Raw genomic sequence first — 10,535 nt, 5'->3', positions numbered from 1 at the left:
GCTCTAGGGCCAATGTTATAAAATGGAAAGTGGAGAGGAGCATTAGGAGTAAAGGAACTCAAAACCACTAAGGACGAAAGTAAGAAGGATACACTAACGGACGGGTTAAAGGAAGTCGAGCAATCACCTAGGGACTAGAGAGAGGATAATAAGTTAACGAGGATAATAAGTTAACAAAACTGATTAAGAGGCAATGTATTAGTGACATAGGATAAGAATCGATGTAAAGGGTATAGAGATCCGGTCATAAAGGAAATAATGATATACGGGGGATATTTATAAATATGAACTAGCCATAGTGGAAAAAAGAAAGATAAGGGCTTGACCAAAAGAAGAAGGGAAAAAGTGTACTTTGTAAGGATTTCGTGATAAGAACAAGAAGTGGCAGGACACTGGAAGAACTATGATGTATAGCTGTGACGCAAACAAGTAGTTAAGGTGAGTTACGGGACAAATGAGCTAAGCAAATGAAAGGACGAATCGTAGGAATGGATGATGTGGAATATTAACCTTAATGGTATAATATAGATGTTAATCGGAATTAGGAACCCAGAGCAAGAAGAATTTCAAGGATATTAAGAAAATGATAGTGGAAAAGACTAGGGTTAAAGGAGTGGGGTATTAATGGACACTCCAAAAAAGGGCTTAATGAATTCCCTTGTCCCCGTTAATTCACTAGTCCATGGAATTACTAGTCGTAAAAGGTAGAAGTGGAAAGGACAACAACGAAGTCATCTGAAGTGGATATGGTATGCATAGGTACCTCAATCGAATACAAAGACTTCGACTAGCAGAAAAGGGAAGTAAGTTAAGCCATGTGACGAAAGGAATTCCAGCATTATAAAGAATAGAGAACTGGGAGGATCGTTAAGGTCGACTAGATGATTATTAAAGATGATTACTATTCAAAGGTTACTGGTGTATAAGGATATTTTTAAAAAGGGGGGAAGAGCAGACTTAGTCCTGAAATAAATTATGACATTCCAAAATTCCAAGAAAGAAGTGTATTAGTGTGAGGGAGCCAAAGTTCGAAATGTACTGATATGTCGAGAGTATATCAGGAGAGTGTATCTGTATCAGGAAAAACAGATTGGAAATAAGTATATTATGGGGCAGGTATGGAAAAGAAGTATGATAGGAAAGTAAGGGAATTAACAAGGCAGAAAGAATGATTCTCGTTAATGTGAGATATGATGTCTCTAGGCCGTGGGTCGAATCGCCCGTACCAGAGAAAATCTGGATTGTATCTTAATATGCGTGGTATATTCTGAAGTGTAACAAAGAAGAAGAATGAAATGAATACCAAGGACAACTGAGTTACGACCAAAGGGAATCTTAGTGCGGCAGTGCGGCACTTTCCAAAAGACAAAGGCTATGGGCTTATAGGTAGTAAGATGGCAGTATCGCCAAGGATTAAGAAGTATCTTACAAGTCACCAGCTATGCCGAATATGAGAGCATGTATGAGAGAACTGTATGAACAATCGCCGCGAAGAAGTGGCCAATAAAAATGATATAAGGACAGCGATAGAAATTCAACAAAGAATGAAGGCTTATTGAATGATCACTGGTATACGGAACTCGAGGATAAGGTACCCGTGTTGGAAGGAAGTGGTAGTAAAGTGCGAGTTTGCTTTAGTTCTATGCTGGTAGGTACATTGCAGGATTCGCGGAGAAGAAATTAAAGGAAAAGTTTAAATATGAGTTCGAAGTTATTTGGAGTATGAGTTAGTTTGAACTATGAATATTAGCTTGTCATAAGTATTACCCAACTACAAGGAAATATTATGAGTATACATATTTAAGAGCTGGTGTTGAGACATCGTTATAGTTGGTGTTGGAAGAGAATTTGAATGGACAGTCGAGGTAAGTAACCGTTAAGAGTAGGGACTCATAGAACAATAAAATACGATTGTAAAGGTAACTGTGATGAGCTTGGGGAGAATCAGGAGGCCTGATCCATAGACCACAAAGAAATAATGTGGTGAGTATGCGAAATCGACACGTATGAGAAGGGATAGCCTAAACTAGTACCAAAGGAGTAAGTAAAATATGGCGCCATAGTTGAACAAGAGAGTTGTCCACCAGCAAGTAAGGGGAGGTACTTACTAATCAACGGTTAACCATAGAAGTTGCAGCTCAGAACCACCCTAATGGAAGGAGAATGATAACCAAGTATTAGTTGATTTCTGATTGCGTACATAAGAACAAAAAGTCATAGAATTTGGGAAATGATGTAATAAGGAGTTAAGAGGGAACGAAAAGAGGCTGACCAATAGATAGTATAACAGTATGATGACAGGAGTTCAGGAAAAGGGCAATCACTTCACGAAATCAATGGAAACGTCGTGGATTTTGCAACCACAATATTCGAGGATGAATGCTTTAAAAGGGAGGGAGAATGTTACACCTTGTAGTTTTGAGATTCGAGTTTTGGCCCATCTTGGAGGAAGAATATCTTTTAATATATGAGGAGTTTTAAGGCGAAGCAAAAGCCTAAAGTGAAGTTCAAGAAGTCTAGTTTTCAACGCAATAAATCGCCCATCGATACGGTATCGAAACAAAGAGGACGTTACAAGCTAGGCTGGCAGGCCAGGAAAATGCTCTGCGCGAATGCGCTAGGAGGTGGCGCAAACGCGCAGAAGGGGTGACAGACAACCCAGCGCGAATGCGCTGAGTACTTTTTAGGTCGGTGCAACCCAAGCCTCAGACATTATAAAAACGGGTTATCCCCCTTTTTTCCTCATTCAAACACCCTCCAAGCTTCCCAAATCGTCTGGAACCCTCCACCCCTTCCAATTATCAAGTTTTCACGTAAATCGAGTATAATCCTCGAATTCTTATCCAGACAGCGTACAATTATGATTATAAAATTGTATAGTGACGGGTCTTGGCTCAAGCTCAAGGAGGAAAGTGAATAAATCGTAATACTAAAGGGAGTAAGGTATGAATCTCTCTTTATCAATATTAGTTTTGGTTTATTTATGAAGGTAAAACTATTAAACAATCGTGTAATGAGTTGGTTAGTTGAAGAATTTGGAAAACATCGTGAGAGATATTTTACGACGTATATTGGTGTTGGTAATTATGTTGTTGACGTTGGTGTTGGTGTTGTTGTTGTTGGTTGTTGAATTGTGATTTCGGGCTAGGCATATAAATAGTGGAGATGCTGCCCGAATTTCGGCAGATTCTAAATAGAATTAAATTCAGAAATTGAGATGGGCGTATGACCTTGAGTCTAACAATAGTATGAATGGTTTATATGTAGATTTACGAGCATAGAAGGATAATCGTTGAGTCGCTAAGGAGACCGAAAGGTATGTTAAGGCTAGCCCCTTTCTTTCAAAAGGCATGATTCCTAAGTTATGATTCCATATATGTTTCCATAACCTTCTTACTTCCAAAATTTAGGAGTTCATGATTCTTAAAAGCTTCCTATGATACCAAAGATGAGCTGTTTTCCATATTGTCCTTATCCTCAAAAGCTAAAGTTTCATGATTCCAAGAGTTCCTTATGATGTTAAAGATGAGTATGCTTTATAAGGATAAAGAAGATGAGATGTTTTCTATGATAAGCATGATGATTTTGATTCTGGAGGTTCCAAAGCTTATGATTCTAATGCTATTATGAGATTATTGAGTTTATTTCCTGAATTTTATTGAAATGCTCTTTGTTGTTGGTCTCACCTCATGAATTGTTCCTTCGAGGTGAGATATAGCGATGATGATTATTCCATAATATAAATCGAAGGTTACCAACCTTACGTCACTCCGATAGAGTTGTAGCTTTCCCTTGAGCTCTCATATATGCTTTATAATTATGTATGTATTTTAATAGCACCGTGCCTACATGGCCGGGCAGTATAACACCGCGCCGTCCAATAGGCGACCAGGCAGACACACCACTGCAGTGGGCAGCTTACGCCTCAGACGCGGAAGGCCTGGACACGGGCTAATAGTGATAACACCATACCTAAATGGCCAGGCAGCATAACACCGTACCTATATGGTCAGGCAGTTTACTTGTATATATTTATAATGCTGTTTCAAAAAGTTAAAGTCAGCATGCACGACATCCGCCTTAAGAGGCAATCAGATGTACATGTTATCTCTTTACTTTATGTTATGTTTCATATTTCTTGTTATGTTGTTATTCATGCCTTACATATGGTACACTGTTCGTACTGAAGCCCTTTCTTGTGGACGCTACGTTCATGCCCGCAGGATCAGGTATCCAGTCAGACGATCCAGACCAGTCGGATCTCTCCTCAGCCGCAGTCAGTGCGCTCCATTGGTTCGGAGCTGCCGCCTTTTTGGTATGCTATTTTAGCTAAATAGGGATATGGGTATGACAGGGCCTTGTTGTTACACTTCGGAAATTCCGTATGTGTTGCCTTGCGGATAGGCTAAGGTGAGCTTAAGATGATTATGAAATCCCTATGAGGTTAAGCAAAGGATTAGATATCTTGAGGTGCATACAATAAGATTTTGAGGTTCTATGAATATGTGAATTTTAGTTTGTTGAAGGAAGCGAAATGTAAGTCGTGTTCGGAAAGGTTCCGCTATGGTTGAGCTAATGTCTATGAGATGATGTCTTGAAGGGCTGCTATAGAGCCTAATGTATGGTTAATGAAGTATTAAACAAGTGTTAAGAAGGTTGTATAAGGATCGGAGATCAAACGAAATGACGACAACAACTTCGGAAAAGCCGTCGATTTCTAACGATAGTATGACTTTAATGAAGGTAGAAACGTGAGCTTCACAGGAGAACGTGCAAGTGTAGAAAAGTTAAACAGAAAGGTATGTAAGGCTAACCCTTTCTTTCATAAGGCATGGTTCTTTGGCCAATCACCTAAATCTTCTATAAGTCAATGACGTATTCCAAATGATTCTATCTTCAAAAGCTACTAAGCTTATGACTCACGATATGTATTACGATTGTACTAAGTTCCTCATACGACGAGTAATCCCATAAGGAAAGTGATAACGATAATGATAACGATGATAATAGCGATGACGATAATGATAGTGATGATGATAGTAAGATGCTTATGAGCTATTATGTATGTGTGTCTATGTAAGACTATTATGGAACCCCGAGCTTATGAGGCCGGGTAGTATATGTATCTATTTACGTAACGTGCGCACACCTCTGCAGATGGTACGGATATAACCCTGAAGCCTTGGTAGGGCCAGGCAAATATAACCCTAAAGCCTTGGTAGGGCCAGGTAGATATAACCCTAAAGCCTTGGTAGGGCCAGGTATGTGTAACCTTGATGTTATACCCCGTATTTTTATATGTCGAATTATTCGCAAGCTAATCGACCTAAGTTAAAGACGGGATTATTTTCGGACTTGAGATAGGAACCTTTAATTTTCAATATTAATTAGTACACAAATTGCTTATAAATTTTATTTAGTGTAGAAATATTATTGGAGATTAGGGACTAATTAATTATGATTATATTATTAAGTAGGGATTAGTGATTAATTAAAATTAATTAAGTTAATTATAATTTGTGGGCCCCACCTGATTTATTAATAAAAAAAATGATGACTCCTCATGATGGACACGTGGAAGGCTTAGGGGCAGCATATAAGGCCACACTTTGATGAATAATTGATTCATTACAATTCATCTTCTTCAACCAAAAGTTCACTTAGAAAGAGAAGCAAAGCTAAGCTATAGAGAGAGAGGGAGTTCGGCCATGGCAGCCCTTTGTAAAAAAAAAAAAAATTCCTATTAAATTCCAAGGTATTTTACACGTCCAAGGAGGTGGTAACAACATAAGGTGTTGAATTGAGGAAGAAGAAATAGTGCATTTGGTGCAAGCGAGTGAAGAATTTGCTCCGATTAAATTAAGGTAAGATCTTCTCATTTTATGGTATAATTGGATTAATGGTGTTGTAATGGAAAGATTAAAATTGTATTGGATGAAATTGGAAGTAAGAAATTGCATGAATCCGTTGATATTAGGAGTTTACTAACGATAGCGTACTTTCATATTAAATACACTAAAGGGGCGACGAAGCGAACATGATTACGATTAACCTTCAACAGGTATGTAAAGTTAACCCTTCTTTCTTTTTGGCATGATCTTTATGAAACGAACAGACGATGTGTATATGATTCCAAAGAAGTTCCTATTCTTAGAGCCACTAGGATGGCTAACGTTCTTGATTTCCAAAAGCTATTTCATTATGTTTTGATACGTGTATATGATTCCAGAAGTTCTATTTGGATATAATCCATAGTGATATTCGAAAGGTACTTGATATGACTATTGTCTTGATTTTCAAATGATAGTTCGTTTTGATTATTCTATTGAGTCACAAATATGATTTAATTTGCATATGGTTGCTCACTATTCTACTCGTGCATGCCTCAACATATCTTTCATCGAGTACCGGGCCAGGATACGTTTTCATGCACAGTTTCACTGCATTGTTCACCGAGTCCCTCACTAGAGGGCCGGGTACGGTATATATGTATATATATAATGGTGTTATGCTGTGTTATGGCGTTATGATGTGTTTATGGCGTTATGATATGTTTATGGAGTTATGATGTGTTTATGGTGTTATGCTGTGTTATGGTGCCAGGGATGGTATGTGGCGACCATCTTCACCGAGTCCCATAATGGGCCGGGTATGATATATGATATTGACATGCATGAATTATGTTTCAAAAGGGCAAGTGTTTTGGTATTCTGGACATTATACTTTTCTCATGTACTCCTTATTTCAGTTATGATCCTTTTTACTGTATTTCATGCTTTATATACTCAGTACATATTCCGTACTGACCCCCTTTCTTCGGGGGGCTGCGTTTCATGCCCGCAGGTACAGATAGTCGGTTTGGTGACCCTTCAGCATAGGACTTCTACTCAGCTGTCTTGGAGGGCTCCGTTGTTCCGGAGTCTAGATTTTTGGTACAGATCTTATGATGTATATACATATATGTTTATCCAGGGGTACGACGGGGCCCTGTCCCGTCATATTTCACTGTTGATACTCTTAGAGGTCTGTAGACATATGTGTGGGTTGTGTATAAGTTTTGTCCAGCTGTGTCTATACGATGTGCGTATGATATTGATATGTAGTGGCAGCCTTGTCGGCTTGAGTATCATCTTATGATTTGATTAGTTGTGACTCCTCAGGAGACAGTTTATCTGGATATATATATATATATATATATATATATATATATATATATATATATATATATATATATATATATATATATATATATACGGGACAACGTTATGAACCTTGGAGTTCTTTTGCAAGTTTCCATATTATTCTTAGATTCCGTTTGAATATATCCAACAGGTATGTACGGGTGTCCAGGCTGGGCACTAGTCATGGCCCACGGGGTCGGGTCGTGACAAAAGTGGTATCAGAGCAGTTCATCCTCGGAGTGTCTACAGATCGTGTCTAGTAGAGTCTTGTTTATCGGTGTGTTTTGCACCACATCTATAAACAGGAAGCTACAGGACATTTAGGATGTTACCTTTCTTTCATATCAAAGATCGTGCGATATAGCCCAGCCATAGGAAATGAAATCCCTTATACTAACCTTTGATTTCAGCTGAAGAACGACATCGACAGAAGAAAGTGACTGATGATATTAGAAGCTACACAGTACACAGGTAAGCAACGGTGCGAAAGATGCATGTCGGATAAGGTGAGAATATTGAAGTATGATTGAAATGTAAATGAAGATGCATGTCATTCGTAAGAGGCACACTTTGTTATTTGAAATTTTTTATTTCGAAGAAGCGTATATGAGCAGCAAATTCGCAGTTCATTTGGACCGACAAGAATATTTTCCAACCACATTTTAACTTAGAAAAAGCTCATGTTGAAGGGCAAAAACGTCTAGCAATTAAGTTTCACTTTATTGGAAGAGTACAAAGCATACAACAAGTAGTTTGTGAACTAAATAGTTCATTCATGACCCAAAAACAATTCTGAGGGTAAACTATGTGAGTTAAGCGATGGAAGTCTCGTGGTGCTTGTCGAATTATAGTTCTTCTTGTGTGGTTTCGGAGGACGCTTCATGGTGACGTAACCTTGGAGTGGGAGTGTTCTTGTGTTCCACGTGTTATTGATGAAATGCTAGGATGATTCGGAAGGGCTTGTGATAATAAGGGATGATTTAGAAAAAGGTGGCAACTCTTAACAAAATATTTTATTGAGGTATCAAGTGAACCGATAAGTAGGGATAAATTACGACGAGTTTACAGTTAAAAGGAGTAGTAGTATGATTGAGATAAAAGTACGGAGGAGGAAGAGTTATGACAAATTATGAAGGTATTGATAAGACAACTTATGAGATATTAAGGATAAGATTGATCAGAAAGGGTGAAGGGTTAAGTACGCCTAGTCCACAGAGTGTAATTAAAACATAGTAAGAATCGTGAATAAGGTTAAGAAGTGTTACGTTATAGGATGGATTACGAACAGGATGTAATATGAATACAATAAGGATTGCTATAGAAATGAGTAAAGCCTAGCAAGGAAGTAACTTAAGAATGTGATGTGATTAGTGTGAAACGGAAAAGCAAATGTAGAACGGAAAAGAAAGACTTACAAAAGTTCTATTGGGAAAGTTCATAATAGAAGTCAAGTGGTAATGAAAGTGCAAGCGAGCACAGGAAGAGAAGGAGTTAATAGGAGGAAGAAGATAAGAAGAAAGCGAGTGGGATTACAGTGCAGCGATATGTTATGACGTGTATAGCTAAGAAAACGAGTAAAATAAGCGACAGAATTGTGAAAGACCAACCTAAAGGTAGATGAACAACGAGACCGAATGAATGCCAAAAATGACTGGTACGATAAGAATAAATAGGGATGAACCGAATATACTTTGAAAATGAGAAAGGGGTTATGTAGAAGTAGTGCTTTCTGAAGGATATAGAGGTAGCATGAGATTCCTCGTGCACAAAATAAAAGATGGACATACACTGGAGAAATGAAAGGAATACTAAAGGAAGCACTCAAGACGGAGGTAATTAATTGAGTATGATAAAAGGGAAATATATAGCTACAAACTTAAGGTGTAGTACGACGAAAAGGTGATAAGACAAGACCACTATTAAAATGAATTTGATATGATTTTGAGTAAGTTAGGAGTTAGCGTTGGGTATACAACAAGGGTGAAAGCGCATGAGGCATAAAGGAGTACTGCGTGTATGTGACTTCACCTCGAAAATAGTGAAATCCTTATAGGACAAGGATTGTAGATTTGCGAAACAACAGATGTATTGCAAATTTATTAGAAGAAATAGATGATATCCGTTGGGATAAAGATAATGTTATGAGAAAGCTTGGGACACTTATCATCAGAAAATAAGTGCTACCTAATTGAGAATTGGAAACGACTATAAGCACTAACTAATTACTGATCGGAATAAATGGAATGTGGCTTTGGATGAATCGTTACATTAATTATATTGCTCTAGTACCAAGCATCAGACAACATTCTGTACTATATATCGGGAGTTCTCATCGCTTCGTGATTTGGTTAAGGTTTCGTACGTGGGGAATCAAAGTTACAAATGATAAAGAAAAGGCATGGATATGGTATAAGTACAACCCCGAAGGGGGGAAGCGGGTGAAAGCAAAGTAAGTACAAATGGAAACAATTGACACTATAATATATCCAATATGAATACTCAAACTTCAAGTTAGATCCCACGCTGAAACAAGTTGGTAAGATCTGAAAGCCAGCGATAAACGAATAGTAGTCAGGATGGTATTTGAGACAAGACTGAGGATCGTTTGTAAAGATTTTATATGACATTAGAAAGTGGATGCTTATGAAAAGGAAGAATACGACAAGAAAATGGTAACGGGTAACTTAAGAGATATTATAAAGGATAGCAATGCTATACTGGATTAGAGGTTGAGACGTTGGCAACGGGGTTGCTTGCTAATGATATTATGACTTATAAGTGGCAAAGAAGAAGATATAGGGAATATCCTATAGTAGAATATGAGAAAATTGAATGGTAAGTAAAGGAAGGGAAAGGAGTACGACAAGATAGACAGCAAGTGAGTTTTAGTACAAATAAGATATGTAAAACAGAATAAACTAGGAGAAGGAAAGACTATGACTAAGATTGGATGTAATTGTACAAGCTATACAAGAATAGTTATGCAATCTACGCATATTCGTATGTTAAGAATGAGATCAAGTGAGTACTTGATAAGAAGAGTAAAGATTTAGTAACAACAATATGGGTGTGACATTCGGGACACATTAAGGGAAAGGTGAAGAATGGTTTGAGCCAAATTACTGGGACCAAATTAGTACTAAGGACAGATAGGACATAGCCATAGTTGAGCCTTGATATCAACTGAAAGATACAAGAGAAGAATGTAAGGTCTGCATAAAGACTAGTGAGACGACGCTAAGGTATTTCTTGGGATAATTTGAGAACCCACATATATTCTTGTAATATTGCAACATGATGCGTGATAGGAAAACTAAGAGAAAAATCTGAATGAAGAGGCAATAGAAGAGTTTG

Source organism: Lycium barbarum, chromosome 10 (assembly GCF_019175385.1).
Source record: "Lycium barbarum isolate Lr01 chromosome 10, ASM1917538v2, whole genome shotgun sequence".
NCBI classification, from domain to species: Eukaryota; Viridiplantae; Streptophyta; class Magnoliopsida; order Solanales; family Solanaceae; genus Lycium; species Lycium barbarum.
This window is presented reverse-complemented; position numbering follows the sequence as displayed.